Source organism: Strigops habroptila, chromosome 6 (assembly GCF_004027225.2).
Source record: "Strigops habroptila isolate Jane chromosome 6, bStrHab1.2.pri, whole genome shotgun sequence".
Classification (NCBI taxonomy): domain Eukaryota; kingdom Metazoa; phylum Chordata; class Aves; order Psittaciformes; family Psittacidae; genus Strigops; species Strigops habroptila.
In genome coordinates this window covers 55,080,583-55,101,385 of record NC_044282.2, presented here as the reverse complement: position 1 = coordinate 55,101,385, position 20,803 = coordinate 55,080,583, and the positions used below count along the sequence as shown (strand labels likewise).

General features: G+C 42.7%; 1 long non-coding RNA gene across 1 annotated transcript; it reads left to right on the top strand.

Annotated features, from left to right (window-relative positions):
• Positions 1-894: 894 nt before the first annotated feature.
• LOC115610081 lies at positions 895-20,231 on the top strand. Its single transcript, XR_003992105.1, has 3 exons — positions 895-904; positions 13,696-13,699; positions 20,146-20,231. It is a non-coding gene; the product is annotated as an uncharacterized LOC115610081 (long non-coding RNA).
• The last annotated feature ends 572 nt before the right edge of the window (positions 20,232-20,803 follow it).

Genomic DNA, 20,803 nt, shown 5'->3' with positions numbered 1-20,803 from the left:
TATTCTTGTGGCTAGGGTCTTTCTGGTAATGTGTTCCAAAGTGCTAGGTTTCTATCAAACCACTGTAGTGAGATCAAATCACTGTAGTGAGGCTGTGGGTTCACCACCTTGCCTGCCTCATCCTACATCACTTTTATGATGGATGCTATATGACATATTACAAAAACTGAAAGGCTTTAAAAAATGTGTACTAGGTAGCATGGGCTGAGATGAGTTGGCTGGAGCTAGAATAAAAATATTTCTTGCCAGAAATATGTGATACAAAGGCGAGGAGTGTGAAACTCAGGAAGTCTTTTCATAAGAAAAAGGGCAGCCACTCTAGACAAGCCGTTGATTCTTCATTTGTTTTGCACTAAATCAAGACTACTTAGATTTAGCTAGCGTATTAAAAGAAAGAGAGAGGTTTATCTATGATCAAAGTCAGTGTTGCTATAAATGCAGGATTCTGAGATTCTATATTTCAGCTGAGATACTCTAGTAATATTAGTCAGATAATTGTAGTTAAGAACAGGGTAAAATTTCTTTTATATATATTTATATACACGTTTTAGCACTTGCAGTATCTTATTTCTGACTTTGACTGCTGCTACTGACAGATATTTACCTTAAACCTAAATACATATATCTTCACCTATTTCCTTGTGAAGCCTGCCTAGCAGTGAAACATGTCAAGCAGGGTCAAGGTGCATTGTTCCCACAGAGGTTTTGGGTCAGTATAGGATGCATGTGCCCTCAAAGGACTGAGCAGGCAGTTAGCAGAACGAGGCTGCATTCCAAGCCTCGAAAGATAGACTAAGATGAGATATCAGACTACACTTGAAGCTGAAGGTAGCAAGCATAGGTCTATGAACTAGAGGTGAGATGTTGCCTGTGTGAACTCCAGATGTCCAGAAAGCCAAGTCCAGTGACTACAGGATGCTGTACTTGCACCTTCCACAGGTTTTATGTATTTGATCACATGGTATTCCTTTGATTATCAGCCTTTTATCATGTGCCTCTCCTGCATTCTGTGATTAGTTAATTACTTCATTTAAATGCTGAAGAATTTAGCACTCGAAGCTAATCATTGCTGACTTCCTCTGTTCAGTTTGTACACCAGCCGTATAACTTTGAATTCTGTATTTGGACGTTTCTCAGCTAATACTTTTTTCTCTGTGAGACACATTTTCTCTGGCTGATATAAGCTGGGTCCCAATATCCTTTGCTGAGTAGCGTGCTTAGTCATATATGCAACTAAGCAGTTTTTCAGATTGTGTCACCTCACCTAGTTATTAGTTATAACATATTTACATCATGATGAAGACAGCTAGACATCTTGCTTTTCAAAAATGCATAGTATTACCTCTCTGCACACAGGATACAGGCACCCAAATCTATTGAAATGTGATGAGATTAAGAAGCATGGCTTTTTAGACTCTTTTGAAAATCCAGTCAATAACTGAGTCATAAAATGTGTATAACTGGGAGCATTGCTTTCAGATGTAGCAACCTGATTTTTTTTGTCTGCACTGATATATAAGTGGACTTACTTTTCAAAGACACTGAGCTCTGATTAGCCACATACAGGAGTCAATGAAAATCTTGACCTATTATTATAAATATTATTATTAGAGTGCTTTTATTCCACTCCGCATTGTTCTAACCATCATATAAGCACAGAAAGGATAGACCCCTCCCCAGACAGTTTATAATGTGAGTAGCTTTGTCTGTGCAAACCTAAAAACATGTTACTTATGTATAAAGTTTACAAATGTAATTTTGTGTATTGAAATCATTAACAATTTCTGTAGGGCTACTAAGAATATGTTTTAAAGTAATATCCAGGTCTCCCTAAGAAAGTAACCTGAACCAAAACAGATTTGTATGCAGAGTATTGGTAGGCCCATTGTTATAAATAATGCAGACTTCTTCAATATGAATATACTGTACATAGAAAGCTCATTTTCCTCGTGCGCTGCTCAGGCCAGTTATCACAAATGCATAAAATGTAAATATGATGTATTATAATGTGGTTAGGATGAACAGTGAGGATTTTATGTGCTATTAGTTTTTTTAATGCAATACTTTTATTGAAGTTGATTTAGCCAGCCTGCTATGATCCTTGTTAGGTGCCTGCAAGACTGAAAATGAGTGGATTTCCAGAGTAACAGGTGTTTATATTATGCTTATACTGTGCTGTGTTTGAGCCACAGATGGAAGCAAACGATTAATTACATCACAACAATTCCTCAGGCATCAAATTATTAGGCTGGATTGGCTTGATCCATATTAGTTAGACCTGAAGCTAGATTTCAAAAGACCTCAATGTTTAGAGTAATTTCAGTGCTGGCTTCACCTGCATATTAATTTCTTAAACCTCAGCTTTTGGCATTGACCGTAATACACATCCAATGCCCTGGTTTTATGCAGGCCTCTCTCCACACTAATGGAATATGGTTGTATTTTTGTCATTTGCTGAAGTAATACCCTCATTCCCTGAATTTCAGGTCTGCCAAAGGGAGTCAGGAGGTGTTATATGGCTATACCAAGTTCACTAATGCACAATTAGGAAAAGGGAAGAGGATGCTTCACCTACTTCCTACTCAGTTCAGGAGACCTCACCTGGACTACTGTGTACAGTTCTGGTGTCCTCAACATAAAAAGGACATGGAGCTGTTGGAGCGAGTCCAGAGGAGGGCCACGAGGATGATAAGAGGGCTGGAGCACCTCCCGTATGAAGACAGGCTGAGAGAGTTGGGGCTGTTCAGCCTGGAGAAGAGAAGGCTGCGTGGAGACCTCATAGCAGCCTTCCAGTATCTGAAGGGGGTCTATAAGGATGCTGGGGAGGGACTCTTCCTTAGGGACTGTGGTGGTAGGACAAGGGGTAATGGGTTCAAATTTAAACAGGGGAAGTTTAGATTAGATATAAGGAAGAAGTTCTTTTCTGTGAGGGTGGTGAAGCACTGGAATGGGTTGCCCAGGGAGGCTGTGAATGCTCCATCCCTGGTGGTGTTCAAGGCCAGGTTGGACAGAGCCTTGGGCGACGTGGTTTAGTGCGAGGTGTCCCTGCCCATGGCAGGGGGGTTGGAACTAAATGATCTTAACGTCCTTTCCAACCCTAACTATTCTGTGATTCTATGATTCTATGATATTTCTGCCTTCTCGCGCACCCCTAAGCATGAGACAGCTTTGTACTACCCCTAAAGCTAATGCTTGCTTTATAGACTCGTTTACGTCCTCTACTAATTTTTTGAATATCCCATAATTGAAATACCGGGTTTTGTACTTTACTTGCACACCTGTATACCTTTAGCTGAATGGGAAGCAGATCTGTAGATTTAAATCCTACTTCAAGGTGGTGGCTTTTCATGAAGACGTGGAGATGCATACAAGTGAATGTATTTATATTATGTGAGTAATGTAAGGAAGCACTGAAGTAGGAAGCTTCACATGACACAAATGTAGTGTATGCTCCAAAGGGCAGAGGAACATTTTGGTTTTGGACACCATGTTAAAGTCTTTGACTTTGTTCCCAATTTGCACCTGTAAAATGTAACTTAAAGATCTCCTGTACTTCAGAGTAGTACTCTAAGAAGAGCTTTAAGATGTGCAAACAGTATGCTACACTGGTCAAACAATTAAAGCTGGAGATTGGAATGGGAATGGAAGGTTCCCTATTACTGGTGCAGAAGGATGTGACAGCAGGTTGGCATGAGCTAGAGAAGATTTTGTGCCTAAAATGAAGGAAAGCTGTAAGAACTTCATCAGCTTTCAAATAATACTCACTAAATCTGCAGTTGGGCTTCTTTGATGTGATATGGACCTTGTAGCTGTTGATTTCTGACATGAAGGTGCACAACGCTCCTATTGCTCTGTGTCACCTTCCTACTTTGATGCCTGGCAAAATGAGATCGCCTCATGAGGACCTTAGAGTGGAAACCTACATTTTCTTCCATCTTCCCTTCATTAGTAGGATTTCACCCTCTAACCAATTTATAGGTACTTTAACTTATGATATACAGTCTGGACATCATCTTCCTGCCCAGAAAAACTGCAGAGATTTGTACATATTATGATATTTCAACGAGCTGTTCTGTGCAATGTCACTTTCTAAACCTCAACTATCAGGGAAACTGAGGGATGAAACTCAAATATGCTCTCAGATACTGTCACTGATGCTGAATATCCTATCATATTCACCTTATGCCACCAGAGGTCCTATTTAAATCATTGTATATACTTAGAGAAAAAGATACTGATATGAGAAATCTGATAAGAACCTAGCTGTTGGGAAAAAGGTATTAAAATAATCACAAGCTGCACATTAATGGAGGAGCAGTATATGTTGGGGGTTTTTTTGTAGCTCTACCTCTATGTATTCACTAGAAGATTAGCTGCTGTTCGCAGAAGAGCAGAATTTAATTTCTCTAATTGTGTAACACAGAATACCAAATCCTCTGTGTGCACTCTGCTGGAATTGAGACTACAGCTGCCATTGACTTGAACCGGGCCAGAATTTCAACTGTTATTCTTAATACTTCTCATTTTTTTTAATGGATATAAATTGGTCACTTCTGACATCAGTTGGCACAGAGAGTCTTTCTTGGTTAAAATGTAAATTTTAGTGAGTGGAATAATAGTAGAAATGAGACCTTTGTCTCTTGAAATTAAAGTGCTTGTAAAGCTGAAGCTGACAGCTTTGTATATTACAGCCTGAGGAGATAATATACTGAATCATTCATTTCCTTTTCCTATTCTTTTTGCTTTCTTCAAAAGCACATTCTGTTTCAAGTAATTTCAGTCCAATAATGAATATAACACTGACTGACTCACCGTCATACAAGATCTGCTTTGGGATATACTTTATCAAGTTTTGTTTCTGTGCAGTCAGAATACTGATAAAAATGGGAAAAAGTAACATACCACATGGTGAGCTTATGATTCTTCTTGATGCTTTTAAACTATTCATCCTTTTTTTCATGAGAAGCAGGACAGGTAGCCTGGGAGGAATACAGAGAAATTGTCCAAGCAGCCAGGCATCAGGTTAGAAAAGCTAAAGCCCTGATAGAGTTAAATCTGGCCAGCGACATCAGTAGCAACAAGAAAAGCTTCTGTAGGTATCTTGGTGATAAAAGGAAGATTATAGAAAAAGTAGGCCATCTTCAGAAGGAAACAGGAGACCTCATTACCCAGGATAAGAAGGCGGCTGAGGTACTCAATGACTTTTTCCTCAGTCTTCACCAGCAACTGCTCCAGCCACACCACCGAAGTCACACAAGGCAGTGACTGGGAGAATGAAAAACCACACATTGCAGAAGAAGATCAGGTTTGAGACCACCTAAGGAACCTGAAGGCGCACAGGTCCATCAGACTTGATGAGATGTATCTGTGGTCCTGAGGGAACTGGCAGATGAAGTGATTAATTCACTATCCATTATATTTGAGAAGCCGTGGCAGTCTAGTGAAATTTCCACTGACTGGAAAATTAATGCCCATTTTTATATAGGGAAAAAAAAGGAAGACCCAGGGAACTGCAGGCTGTCCAGCCTTATCTCAGTGGCTGGCAAGATCATGGAGCAGATCTTTCTGGAAACTGTGCAAAGGAGGTGATTGGTGGCAGCCAACATGGCTTCACTAAAGGCAAATTGTGCCTGACCAATTTTGTGGCCCACTAGGATGGGGCCACTGCATTGGTGTATAAGAGAAGAGCAACTGACATCATCTACCTGGACTTGTACAAGGCATTTGACACTGTCCCACAGCACCGTTGTCTTTAAATTGGAGAGACACGGATTTGATGGATGGACCATACAGTGGATAAGGAATTGGCTGGATGGTTGTACTTAAAGTGTTGTGGTCAATGGCTTAATATCCAGGTGGAGAGCGGTGATGAGTGGTGCTCCTCAGGGGTCAGTATTTGGACCACCTTCAGCAAGTTTGCTGGCGACACAAAACTGTGTGATGTAGTTGACATGCTGGAGAGAAAGGATGCTATCCAGAGGGGCACTGACAGGTTTGAGAGGTGGGACAGTGCAAACCTCATGAAGTTCAAAAAGGCTAAGTGCAAGGTCCTACATCTGGGTTGAGGCCATCCCAGGCACAAATACAGGCTGGGTAGAGAAGAGATTCAGAGCAGCTCTGAGGAGAAGGACTTGAGGGTGTTGGTTGATGAGAAGCTCGACATGATCCATCAATGTACACTTGCAGCCCAGAAAGCCAACTGTATCCTGGGCTACATCAAAAGCAGCGTGACCAGCAGATTGAGGGAGGAGATTTTCCCCCTCTACTCTGCTCTCATGAGCCCCTACCTGGAGTACTGCATCCAGCTCTGGGGCCTCCAATATAAGAAACACATGGAAACGTCTGAATGGTTCTAGAGGAGGCCATGTAGATGATCAGAGGGCTGAAGCACCTCTCTTTTGAAGACAGGCTAAGAGCATTGGGGTTGTTTAGTCTGGAGAAGGCTTCAGGAAGACAGAACAGCCTTCCAGTACCTAAAGGGGCCTGCGAGAAAGCTGGAAAAGGAGTTTTTACAAGGGCATGTAGTGACAGGACAAGGGGAAATGTCTTTAAGCTGAAAGAGGGTAGCTTTAGATTAGATATTAGGAAGAAATTCTCACTATGAGAGTGGTGAGACACTGGAACAGGTTGCTCAGGGAAATTGTGGATGCCCCATCCCTTGAAGTGTTCAAGGCCAGGTTGGACGGGGCTTTGAGCAACCTGGTCTAGCGGAAGGTGTCCCTGCCCATTGCAGGGGGTTGGAACTCAATGATCTTTAAGGCCCCTTCCAACTCAAACCATTCTGTGATTCAATGAGTCTAAGCTGCTAGAAGCTTCCCCCATGTCCAACAGAGCCAATGCCAGCCAGGTCCAAGATGCACTCGCTACTAGCCAAGGCCAAGCCAATCAGTGAAGGTGGCTGTTTCTCTGTGATAACATATTTAAGAAGGGTCAAAAGTTACTGTGCAGGAGCAACTGCAGCCAGAGAGAGAGATGAGAATATGTGAGAGAAACGCTCCAGACACCAAGGTCAGTGAAGGAGGGGGTGGAGGTGCTCTGCCTGATTGAGTGGCTTTTGGTGGGCACCTGCCATGCAAACATGGTCAACCCACTACTGATGTGTAGAGAGTGAAGACCTTAGTAATAGTCTTCAAATACATAGAGAGATTCTTAGGAGAGTAGTCTACATGTGGTGCCAAGGAAAAATAATGGATTTAAATTTCAGGAAGGACAATTGAAATTAGAAAGTAAGGCTTCCCAGTAGTAAAGAGAAGTAATGAACAGATTACTGTGTGGCATTTCCAGCATGGTCGATAGAAGAATTTACAAATGCATTAGTTGGGAATGTCATAGTCCTAATTGATCCTGTCTAGGAAATGGAGAGTTTACATGATCCATTCAAATCTCTTCTAGTCCCATTAATCTAAGTCTTCTGGTTCAGCTATAGACAATAAACCTTGAACAATCTTATTTCATTAAATGCAGCTTTAAAATTTTCTGTTTACAATAAGATATGATAGCTATGACACTATGAACGAGTTTAAGATGAAAATTTCTTGGAATAGGTTTTCTATTTAAGAAATACAATTTTATAAATAGGAAATAATGCTAAATGAAGATTATGGTCTCATATTTGAGATTTGAGCAAATCTCAAATTTGCATAGAACATTAGTACTCCAAATTTTATGATGCCTTTGAAACAGAATGATTGCTGTTGAAAATTCTTATAAACTCAGCAAACTTTTTTAGGTAACTGTGACTTGATTCTGTAATAGGCCCAGTGCTTGAGAGAAAATGGGCTTTAGACTGAGAAGTAAATGTTGTGGGGTTTTTGAGACTTCACAGTTATTTTATTGAAACTGCCAATAAAAGAAAGTTGTTGATACAGAATTATATGAAATGACATAGTGAAGTGCTTTCTGTGAAATTTTTGCAAGCTGAAAGTAGTTGAAGCTGATCATAAATTGAATTTCAGTTTATTTGGCACATAAAAACTACATCTTGACCTTGCAAGGGAGATTAAATGTCAGTCTCTTAAAAGGACTTTTTGTTGAATTTTAGAGAAAAGTATGTAAATTCAGTTAAGAAATCTAGGTAACTTTCCCATAGGAATAGGTTTAAAAAAACTAGGAGTGTACCAAAAAGATGAATATTAAAGTGATCTGAATTGACTATGGATTTTTTAAGACATGAAACAATAATGCTGATTTTCAAGCAAATGCACCATCTAAGTGAAATCATATCATTCTGAATTAAAACACACAGGGGTTTGTAACGGAATTTATTTTGCTTTAGGAATTCAGCAGCTTCCTTTGCACATTATGTTTAAACCTTTGCTTGGGGAGAATCTGAACTATATATGTGCCTATCCAGGACATTTATCAGTTATAGAACTATAAAAAGCAATAATATAAAGCATGCTGTAATACTTCTGTTTTTTGGGTTTTTTTATTTCAATGGCATTTTGCAGAAGACTCAGTGGAATTCTTAACTTTTTTAAAATCTTTAGGTTTCCACAATGTGAAATGTAAAGAAGGAGTTCGTGTGGTTAAGGGTTTCACAGCAGTACAGATCTCAACATAAAGCCTGGGTTACCTATACAGGGGAATACTGAGTAAAGGTGCAGAGTTTACACCAGATTTGGCCATCTGGTTTGGGCAAAGACTAGGCATGTCTGCAAAGGAAGGCCAGACGTTCAGAACAAAATGTGCCACAATGGTTTACATCTTAAAACAATAGGTGAGAGCTAGTACAGATTATGAAGACAAATTCATTGGTGAAATCAGTGTAATCAGGAGTTTTGTTATAGGTGGATAAGCACCAGTTTATTGTATAATCTACTTATGTAGAAGATGTAATCCAGGTTGATGAACATTCTGTGCTTGGCCAAGCTAAGGAAAGAGCAATACTGGAAGTCGAGATTAATTTGCATGTGTATATCTGATTAGAGATTTTCAGTGTTATCCCTGTGTTTTAAGAAAAACAGATGTGCTTTACTGACATGATTACTAAATGGATTTATGTTGTTCTTAGAAGCTGGCTGGAACTGATGAGGAATACAGAGAAAACAAACTAATGGCTTTCAAATTAAATTCTTATATAATAATCCATATATTCTGACTTTAATAAATGCCTAATACATGTGAAAATCCAGCAGATGTTGATTAGGGTGTGAGGTTCTACATATGTTTTGCACTACTGGATCTGCACAGAGTAGATGACTGGTTTTTAGAGTGAGGAAAATATACAGGGGAACACAGTTCATTTATCATAGGTTAGAGCGTAAACTGGGAATGATACCTGCACTGATTTGGAAGAAAGCTTGACAGGCTGTGGATTAGAATTTTCCTTGGATTTAAAAGAGGTGAATGCTATTGTTTGACTTGTGAGCATTTTTGTTCATTTCAGAGCATGATTGCATGCAAAAATGAGTCCCATTTTGATTCAGACTCGTCACATGATTTGTTCTTATAAAAACATTTCCAATTTACATGCACAACTGATGGGAAATAACAGCCACGAGCAGATTTAGAAAGCAATCTCTCTCAACTAGATTTGCCCTGAAGTGTTATTGAGAGTAATATGAGAACCCCATGAAAAGTTACAGCCTTATAAAATGTAGTGGACTTTACCTTTTTCCATATTTATGAGCTATAGTGTCAATGCAGGACTGTTATGAAGTTGAAATGGTACAAACATTCTTAGGGTTTGACCCTGCCAACATTAACTCAATGTTGTAGTAGTAATTTTAATCAGGTACTTGTGTATGTGCAGGACTGGATCTTTAATCCTTATTTTATGGTCTTGTTAGTCACTAGATAAAAGCAAAGACACATGTGAAGGGAAAAAAATTTAGCAGGTATAGTGTTAGTCCAAAGGTGTACTGCACTGGAAAGTTTGAGGAAAATTGCTTCAGCTATTTTTGAGTTAGTCAAGCGTCTTTCAGCTGTTAAGAAAATTGTTTCAGCTATTTCATGCTTGGGTAGCTCAGTCTTGTTTAAAAACATCATACCTGACGTGCATATAGTCGTGAAATAGAAATGTGTATTCTGCTTTGTGAGAAGGAAGATCCTTTGAAATATTAGAGGTGATAATCATATAACATTCAGGAAGAGGGTATTATTCCCTCCTATTTCCCTCTGGAGGAGGACTGCAGCATCATTTACTCCCTCCAAGCCTCGCCTATATGAAGGTTTCCTACAGCTTTAGAGGAGTCTTCCAATATTTCTAAATGCAGACCATGGAGGATGGATTTCAAAGGTGGGGCTGAACTTTTTTTATTTGGCCTGATTTAATGTGCTGTGAAAAGTAAGTGTTGCTGGACCTGATCTATTCATGAAACTAAAAGCTGCGCCTGACACTGCAGTGTATGTGGAACTACATTGCCTTTTGGATATTGAGTTCTTAAAGGCCTCAAACAGGCCTCAAACCTTCAATATCGATAGAAGAACCACAATGCCCTGTAGTTGAGGGAAGAAAGATTTTTACAGTGTTAGTTTCTTGATGGAAGGGCTTTCTCTTAATTAAAAGTTTTTTTTCTTTTTTTTTTTTCTTGTGCTTGGATACTTCTGGGATGTAGTGTGTTCACAGTATGTGTCAATTTTTTTCCTTACCCAAATAAATACATTTCTACATTAAGTTTTTTTTATAGATGGTGTATTTAAGAGTTTATTTTTCTTAATTTATACATTTTTATTGGCAGCTGCCACCTTGCAAAACAATTATGTTACGGGCTAAAAATGTGCATGCCGTGCTAAGCCAGACGTTTCTTTGCTCAGAATGTATGCAGGAGGTTTGATAACATTCTTTTGCTTTCCTGGGCTATGCATGCAAATGAATTTAGGTATTCTAGTAGTGCAAATACTTGCTGAAATCCTCTTCTTAGAGAGGAAGCTAAAGAGAAACAGCACATGGAACAAAACCTGATTTAAGTGACCAGTGTCTTTAAGTTTTTGTTCAATGGAAAGGGATTTGTCCCTTTCTGAGGGTGTGTTGCATAAGCAGCCAATGTACGTGTTCTAAAATATTACATTATAAAGCATATAATTTCAGTTGAGTATTTTGAGAGACAAGAGTGGCTATCCACACATTAAATAAGTAATATAAAAACCTTCTATTATTTAATGAAAATATGGAGGAATATGGCAGAAGTCTGGCTTGGGGTTAGAGGCCTTGTAGTCTACTGTCCTTAACAAAAGGTTGATCTATGACCAACACCAGGAGGACATGCCCATGGTTTAATGGATTAGCAACATCTCTTGAATCCTCACAGTTGATTCAAGGAGCTGGCCCTTCACTTGCTCAGAAGTGGTGAATTTTTGTGTGGGGGCTGTCCAAGGGACAAAAAATTTTACTCCTCTGTACAGAGAACAAATGAAGGGTGACATACGAATATATCTGAACAGGTCATTCTCATTCTGCTGCACAGGAAGATACCTGCTTTTTTCCTTTTGCTTCTGAATGTCTTAGAGACAATTTGAGCTACTTCACTCATCCTGGAGAATGTGAGGGTTCTTGAGCAGCCTTGTAATGTAATTGCAATTATAATTAAAAATTATTACTAAAAAAAAAAATCATGACGAAAGATACTAATCAGTGGGAGAAAAAGGTATCAGACTGGCCTTAACTGGTATGGTGGGAGCTGGGAAAAGAGAAATAACAACAAAAGCATTCAGCCTGAGATTAAACAATATATAGCTTGTTACAGCATTTTAAAATCAAGCATGTGCCCTCTCTAGTGAGAAACTTGTCAAAATGAACTCTGTCATTTTGGCTTTTTTTTTTTTTTTTCTCCCCACAGTGTAGTCTATATACAGCAAATCTGTGTGGTTATGGACAGCTGAGAAAATTTAGTGCAATTTCAGCTTCAATGCTCAAATTGTTTTTCTATAGGCCAGGTAGTTTAAAACAGCTTTACCTCTGGTCCCAGGTGTTGCTGAGGCAGCAAAGTCTCTGTGAGCCCACCACAAATCAGCAGGGGAAATTGCTGAAGCAAGAGAAATCTTTAATTGTGCAACCAAAAATACTAAGAAAAAGATCAAGCGTTTTTTCTCAATTAAATGTTTCTGTATTCCCATCAAGGAACACTTGTGAGTGTTTTTGAGATTTTTCAGCACTACCTGGCTCTTAGGATAGTTATCTTGGACCTGTGTTGCGATGAATCATTAACTGCTGATTGGAATCTGGGACAGGGTATGAAATTCCATGTGAAAGACATTTTACATATCAATTAAACACTTTGAATTTGTGTGACCACTGAATGAGGCAGTAAACCAAGACCATTTTCTGCCACATGGGTGTCGAGGCTATAACGTGTCATCACAAGTTGTATCTGGCATCAGTGAAGAGGCCTGAAATGAGCAAAAGACCTATATGATGGTGGCAATTCAATAAAGGGTTCATCCAAAGTGGAGACTGAGAACAAAGGTGAAACAGAGAGAAGGATGTGTCACAAGTGCTGTCTTCATTGCTCATTTTAGAAAGAATGAGGAAAGTCAATTGCCGAGGTGAGTATCTCCAGAGAGGACGCCTTTAACACTGGGGCGGGGGGAAGCACAGCGTCCCGGAGCCTCAGCTCGGAGCGGCAAGAGCGACCAAGGGAGCCTCAAGTCCTCGACAGGACTTGCCCAGGAGCTGGCAGCTCAGCTGACGCGAGCAGCTGACTCACAGGGGACAGTGCCAGGAGTGACGGCACCAGCCCCCAGTGGGTAAAAACCCACCCCAGGGAGCGCGAGCGACCAGGAGCGCGGGCAAACAGGGCGTGGCACGTCAGTCAGGGTGTGGCGCGGCAGTTCGCGCAGGCAGGGCGAGCGGGGAGCGTGCGGGATGGTGAGCACTCGCCTCAGGAGCAGGGCCCGCTCTGGGAGCTCTGCCCTGGCAGTGGCCAGCGTAGGCACCCAGACAGAGCCGATGAGAGGGGAGGCTACGGCGCAGACCTCGGAGTGTAGAAAGTGCCTCGACTGGTCTCTTAAGGCGAGGCTGCGCAATGGACAGGGCTGCACTCGGTGCGCCCTGGTGGAGGTCCTCCTGCAGCAGGTGGCTGAGCTGCGGGAGGCTGTTGGAGAGCTAAAAGATGCCAGGGAAGCTGAGAGGAAGCTGGGCTGCTTGCTCCAGGCACACACTGTGCAGGGGCTGCAAATGTCCAGCATTGCTCACATAGGAAAGAAGGAGGGCAGCAACCCAGGAAGCTGGGAATTAGTCACGAGGAAAACTAACAAAAAAAGGCAGAAGAGGACAATTAACGACAAGGGGCTTCCTCCTAAATCTGATGTCCCCACCCAGAACTGCTTCGCGGTTCTGCAGGGGGCTAATGAGAAAGCACCCACCACACCTAATGAGCATCCTGCTGATGCACCAGTAAAGAGGATCGCTACTGGTGCCTCCAGGAAAAAGTGGCGGGTCATAGTAGTAGGGAACTCTTCTTTGAAAGGCACAGAGGCACTCATCTGCCGGCCTGATCCAGTCTCGAGGGAGGTGTGTTGCCTGCCAGGGGCTCGGATCAGGGATGTTGCTGAGAGGCTGCCTGCTCTAGTAAGTCCTGCTGACTATTACCCCCTTCTAGTGGTCCATGTGGGTGCTACAGATATAGATAGCAGTAGCCTGGAGAACATTAAGAAAGACTACAGAGCCTTGGGAGAGGTGGTTAGGGGCTCTGGAGCTCACATAGTTTTTGCATCGATTCTCCAGGACAAAGGGGAGGACCTTAAAAAAGCTAGGCGTGTTTGGCAGGTTAATAAATGGTTAGAATGCTGGTGCTATAGTCAGGGGTTTGGCTATTTAGAACATGGGGCTCCATTTGGGAGGCCAGATCTCCTGGAGGCTGGTGGAGCTGGTCTGACAAAGAAGGGGAAGAGCTGTTTTGGTAGGAGGCTTGCCAGGCTGGTCAAGAAAGCTTTAAACTAGATGTGTTGGGGGAGGGGAGCATTGATCCATCCCAACACTCCTGGTCAGTTGCCAGAGCTGTAATAAGTGCTTGGAGCAATGTAGAGATGTTCCAGCTGCCCCAGCCATTGAGTCGGCTGCATTTGGAGCTCGGCTAAGGTGCCTCTATACAAACGCCCGTAGTATGGGGAACAAGCAAGAGGAACTAGAGATGTGTGCAAGGCTACGGGAATATGATGTCATTGGTATCACAGAAACATGGTGGGATGGCTCCTATGACTGGAATGTCGGAATGGAAGGTTACAGGCTGTTTAGAAAAGACAGGCCAGGCAGACGGGGAGGGGGCGTTGCTGTCTATGTCCGTGATAGGCTAGAGAGTATGGAACTCTGCCTGGGGACGGGTGATGAGGTAACAGAGTGTTTGTGGGTCAGGATCAAAGGGAAAACAGCAACAGGGGACATTACGGTGGGGATCTGTTACAGGCCGCCTGATCAAGAGGACTCTGTGGATGAAGCGCTCTACAGACAGATAGGAGCAGCCTCACGCTCGCAGGCCCTGGTCCTCATGGGGGACTTCAACCATCCTGACATCTGTTGGAGGGACGGTACGGCCCGGCACAAGCAATCCAGGAGGTTCCTCGATTGTGTGGAAGACAACTTCCTCTTTCAAGCAGTAGGGGAGCCAACGAGGAGAGGTGCCATGCTGGACCTCGTGCTCACCAACAGGGAGGGACTGGTTGGAAATGTGATGCTCCAGGGCAGCCTTGGATCTAGTGATCACGAGATGGTTGAGTTTGAGATCCTCAGGACAGTGAGAAGAGCATGCAGCAAGCTCACTGCCCTGGACTTCAAGAAAGCAGACTTTGGCCTCTTCAGGAACCTCCTTAGTAAGGTTTCATGGGATACAGTCCTAGAGGGCAGGGGGGCCCAAGACTGCTGGTTGATATTCAAGGATCACCTGCTACGTGCTCAAGAGTGTTGCATCCCGACTAGAAGAAAGTGCAGCAGGAGGGCCAGGAGACCTCCATGGATGGACAAGGAGCTGCTGAGGAAACTTAGAGGGAAAAAAGAAGCTTATAGAAGGTGGAAGCGAGGACAGGCCGCCTGGGAAGAATATAGGAGCATTGCCCGGGAAGCTAGGGACCAGGTTAGGAAAGCTAAGGCCCAGCTAGAATTAAGTTTGGCAAGGGATGTAAAAGATAACAGGAAAGGATTCTATGGATACGTAGCAAATAAAAGACAGACTAGGGACAATGTGGGCCCTCTCCAGAAGCTATCAGGAGAACTGGCTACCATGGATTTGGAGAAGGCTGAGGTTTTTAATGACTTCTTTGCCTCAGTCTTCACCAGCAAATGCTCTGACCACACCATGAAAGTCTTGGAAAGCAAATGCAGGGACTGTGAGAATGAAGACCTTAGGCCCTCTGTAGGAGAGGATCAGGTTCAAGACCATCTTAAGAACCTGAATGTGCACAAGTCCATGGGACCTGATAAAATCCATCTGTGGGTCCTGAAGGAGCTGGCGAATGAAGTTGCTAAGCCACTGTCCATCATATTTGAAAAATCCTGGCAGTCAGGTGAAGTTCCTGATGACTGGAAGAAGGGTAATATAACCCCCATTTTCAAGGAGGGGAAGGTGGAAGACCCAGGGAACTACAGACCAGTCAGTCTCACCTCTGTGCCTGGCAAAATCTTGGAACAGTTTCTCCTGGAAAACATGCTCAGGCACATGAAAAACAACGAGGTGCTTGGTGACAGCCAACATGGCTTCACTAAGGGGAAATCCTGCCTGACCAATTTGGTGGCCTTCTATGATGGAGCCACGGAACAGAGCAGTTGACGTCATCTACCTGGACTTCTGCAAAACATTCGACACTGTCCCGCATGACATCCTTGTCTCTAAATTGGAGAGACATCAATTTGATAGATGGACCACTCAGTGGATAAAGAACTGGCTGGGTGGCCGCACACAAAGAGTTGTGGTCAACGGCTCGATGTCCAGTTGGAAACCTGTAACGAGTGGTGTCCCTCAGGGATCGGTGCTGGGACCGGTCCTGTTCAACATCTTTGTCGGCAACACAGACAGTGGGATTGAGCGCGCCCTCAGCAAGTTTGCCGACGACATCAAGCTGTGTGGTTCGGTTGATACGCTGGAGGGAAGGGATGCCATCCAGAGGGACCTGGACATGCTTGTGAGGTGGGCTGATGCCAACCTTATGAAGTTTAACCAAGCCAAGTGTAAGGTCCTACACCTGGGTCGGGGCAATCCCAGGCACAGCTACAGGTTGGGCAGAGAAGAGATTCAGAGCAGCCCTGCAGAAAAGGACTTGGGGGTGTTGATTGATGAGAAGCTTAACATGAGCCGACAGTGTGCGCTTGCAGCCCAGAAAGCCAACCGTATCCTGGGCTGCATCAAAAGAAGTGTGACCAGCAGGTCAAAGGAGGTGATCCTGCCCCTCTACTCTGCTCTCGTGAGACCTCACTTGGAGTACTGCATACAGTTCTGGTGTCCTCAACATAAAAAGGACATGGAGCTGTTGGAGCGAGTCCAGAGGAGGGCCACGAGGATGATAAGAGGGCTGGAGCACCTCCCGTATGAAGACAGGCTGAGAGAGTTGGGGCTGTTCAGCCTGGAGAAGAGAAGGCTGCATGGAGACCTCATAGCAGCCTTCCAGTACCTGAAGGGGGTCTACAAGGGTGCTGGGGAGGGACTCTTCCTTAGGGACTGTAGTGGTAGAACAAGCGGTAATGGCTTCAAATTTAAACAGGGGAAGTTTAGATTAGATATAAGGAAGAAGTTCTTTTCTGTGAGGGTGGTGAAGCACTGGAATGGGTTGCCCAGGGAGGTTGTGGATGCCCCATCCCTGGCGGTGTTCAAGGCCAGGTTGGACAGAACCTTGGACCACGTGGTTTAGGGCAAGGTGTCCCTGCCCATGGCAGGGGGGTTGGAACTAGATGGTCTTAAGGTCCTTTCCAACCCTTACGATTCTATGATTCTATGATTCTAAAGTCCAGCTTCTGTAACTTTTAATATAGCAGTTTATATGAACAATGAACTGACTTCTCTCATCTCCAAGAAAATTTTACAGGAAAATCTAAGCAATGTTGTCTTTTCTTATCATGTCCCACAGTCTTTCCCTCAAATACTTGATACTGTCATAACGTAAAGCAGTACCATGTCTGCTATCTTTATGTTTCTAAGGGCAATCCAGCCCAAGCTGGCAGTAGAAATGGGGGAGATTTCAACATTGGCCAGCACTACTGATCCAGCTCCACAAGATAGCACTTTGGACATTGATGTTTATATTATGATAATTATCAGCAGGATATCATGCTGTTGATGGCCACCTGCACCAGGGACTCTAAGTCAGGACTGAAGACAATGAACTGGCTAGAAATCCATTCCTTGGTCTTAAAAAGCTTGCCTCTTAACTACGCATCAGGAAAAGAAGCAAACGCGCTACTTCCTTCTAGCTTCCCTTCAACCCCTCAATCTTTCTGCCCAAGTAGAAGCACATGAGAAAATGCTTAAGCTTCACCTTTCCTGGTTTTCTTGGGATCATTCTTAATTTCTATAGGAGGTAGTAATGTACAGGTTTGAAGGCCTTAATGAGGGTTGTGCCAGTGAGCAGACCTTCAAGAAGATGTAACCCTGGTGTGGAAATGGTACCCATTAAACCTGTTTCGGACAAAATATAGCAATATAATAAGCAGCAGGGTGAAAAAACTAACTGTAGTAAGGTACTATAGATGAATTAGTGCACTCCCTGATGGCACAGAAACTCTTGAAACTCTACTAAAAGAAAATTAATTAATGAGTATTTAATTTATCGAAAGTATTTTTTAATAAAAGCATGTTTCTAAAGGTGATGAAAGTGCTTTTAAAATACTTTGATATATGGATTGGTAATTTGTCACCTGCACATTGTTATTTAATGTTGCTGGCTTGGTTAATGTGTTTCCTGAATATAAATATTTAATGGTCTTGTATAAGGATCATTATGTTTTTTTAAGCTTAATAAATTGTTCAGACCCCTCAAGCCTTTCGTAGAGATGCTTTTGTTATGTAAACATAACAAAAATAAACTACTGTTTAGCTTCAATCCTAGTTATCACTATAAGTAGGTTTCTGGCAGGCATTTCAGAAGAAACGGATTATTTTTCAGAGAGGAAGAGAGCTTCTAGGCAGCCAGAAGAGGAGATCTGTCAGTATCAAACAGTGTAGAGTGAGAGAAAGGAATTATCTGGTGATGGGGTGATACCAAGTCTCAGCTGTTTCAGGAGATTTGTAGTTAAATCAGCTGGCTCTCTTTCTGTATATGAGAATGAGGGAAGTTTTTAAAGGTAAAAAGAAGTGTTGGCATGCAGTCAAATAGTTATGAATGGGCCATGAATATATTTGAGTTGGAAATTAGAAAACACTTTTTTACCATATGAAGAATGGATGAAGAGTTTTAAGCGGTTCCAAGATAGATCTTGCTCAGTTTGTTGCTTTGAACAGCAAGAGACCGACTTGATGATCCTGATTGTTCTTTCAATTCCATTTTGTGTTTGAAAGAGTAACATCTGAAGTACTTTTATGTGGTTTCATGCAAAACCCAAACTGTTCAGAAAAAAATCAAGAAAGAGTATGAGATCTACAAAGATTAAATTTTGAATCATTTACCAAAATAAAGCGCAGAAGATGGGTTTAAAGTCCCACAGTTTTAGATGTCGTGTCTAAATGTTCATATCTAGCTATTCTCACTCTGATCCCTGAACAGTCATTGGTGAGAAATAGGCAGTAACAGGGTCTTATTTATCTAACCTATTTTAGATATCCATTTTAGGAAAACAGTAATCATGGTCTAGAAATATTTTTCCCCATTTGCTGTAAAAGTAACCCTGGATAACTCTGCAAGTTTCATTTCGTAGAAGTCTGTGATCAGACAGAACTTACCCAGAATAATTTTGCTAATAAGATTTGGTTCTATATTCTAGTGTTATGATGGATTTTTCTTATTTCAATTCATTAAACAAGTACTGATAAATATTAAATTAATAAAAAATTAGATTTGCGACAACACATATCAACCCACTTCTCATCAAAGGTTCATCTTTGCAAGATAGGCTGATGATTGAACAGGTGGTGATGTGGTAATGGATCAGATGGGTCAACATGATGAGGATTTACATGAAAAGCAAAAATATGAAGAATTGGAGGTCAAAATTGCTTCTTATATGAGTCTGGCAGAAAATCACCTGAGCAATTATCATTCATCTATCAAGCATTTAGCAGCCACTCCACTCAGTGGAAATTCCTCAGCGAAGCAGTTGAATTCTGCTGGTTCTCAGAAAGTACTAGAAATGGATTATAGAGATCTATTCCTTGACAACACTGAAGTTGTCAGCTTTTCAACAGCTTTTCTGGTAGATTGGAGGAGACCAGTACAGAAAAAAAACCACAAACTTTGGGGACCGCTGCCTGAAATAGCAGCAGCAGTAGCTTATGGGACTGGGTTCCTATCATACTGCTCATTTTGGACTCTTGACATCCAGGCCAGTGCAGTGAGCAGATCACCTGAGAATTATTTGGTACTGTCCTAAGTGAGATCATAAAGCACGTGTGGGAAAAAGGAGGGATCAGGCCCAGTCAGCACGGGTTCATAAAGGGCAGGCCCTGCTTGACCAACCTGATCTCCTTCTACGATAAGGTGATCTGCTTGGCTGGTGAGGGAAAGGCTTTGAACATTGTCTATTTGGACTTAAGTAAAACATTTGACACTGTCTCCCACAGCGTTCTCCTGGAGAAATTGGCTGCTCATGGCCTGGATAGGAGGATTCTTTGCTGGGTTGGAAACTGGCTGGATGGCCAAGCCCAAAGGGTGATGGTAAATGATATCACATCTAGCGGGCAACTGGTCACTAGTGGTGTCCCTCAGGGGTCGGTGCTAGGGCCGGTGTTGTTTAGTATCTTCACTGATGATCTGGGTGAAGGGCTTGAGTGCACCCTCAGTAAATTTGCAGACAACACTAAGTTGGCTGGGAGTGTTGATCTGCTGAAGGATAGAAAGGCTCTGAAGAGGGATCTGGACAGGCTGGATCAATGGGCTGTGGACAATGGTATGAGGTTTAATAAGACAAAATGCCAAGTCCTGCACTTGGGTCACAACAACCCCATGGAGTGCCGCAGGCCTGGGGAAGAGTGGCTGGAAAGCTGCCTGTTGGAAATGGACCTGGGGGTGCTGATTGACAGCCACTGAACACAAGCCAATGTTTGCCCACGTGGCCAAGAAGGCCAATAGCATCTTGGCCTGTGTCAGCAATGGTGTAGCCAGCAGGGCCAGGGAAGTGATTGTCCCCCTGCACTTGGTACTGGTGAGGCTGCACCTCAAATCCAGTTCTGGGCCCCTCACTACAAGAAAGACCTTGAGGTGCTGGAGCAGGTCCAGAAAAGGACGACAAACCTGCTGAAGGATCTGGAGAACAAGTCTTATGAGGAGCAGCTGAGGGACCTGGGGTTGTTCAGTCCGGAGAAAAGGAGGCTCAGGGGAGACCTTATTGCTCTCTACAACTGCCTGAAAGGAGGTTGTAGTGAGGTGGGTGTCGGTCTCTTCTCCCAAGTAACAAGTGATAGGACAAGAGGTAACAGCCTCAAGCTGTGCCAGGATAGGTTTTGATTGGACATTAGGAAAAATTTCTTCAAAGAGAGGGTGATCAGGTGTTGGAACAGGATGCCCAGGGAAGTGGTGGAATTACTGTGCCTGGAAGTGTTGAAAGGCCATGTAGATGAGGCCCTCAGTGATAGGGTTTAGGGGTGGTCTTGGCAGTCCTGGGGTGAAGGTTGGATGTGATGATCTTAAAGTTCCAACCTAGCTGATTCTATGATTCTGTGATTCTATGACTCTTGTTGACTTAAGAACAGATTTCAAATCCTCCTTCTGTGATTCCTCACCCCAGTGG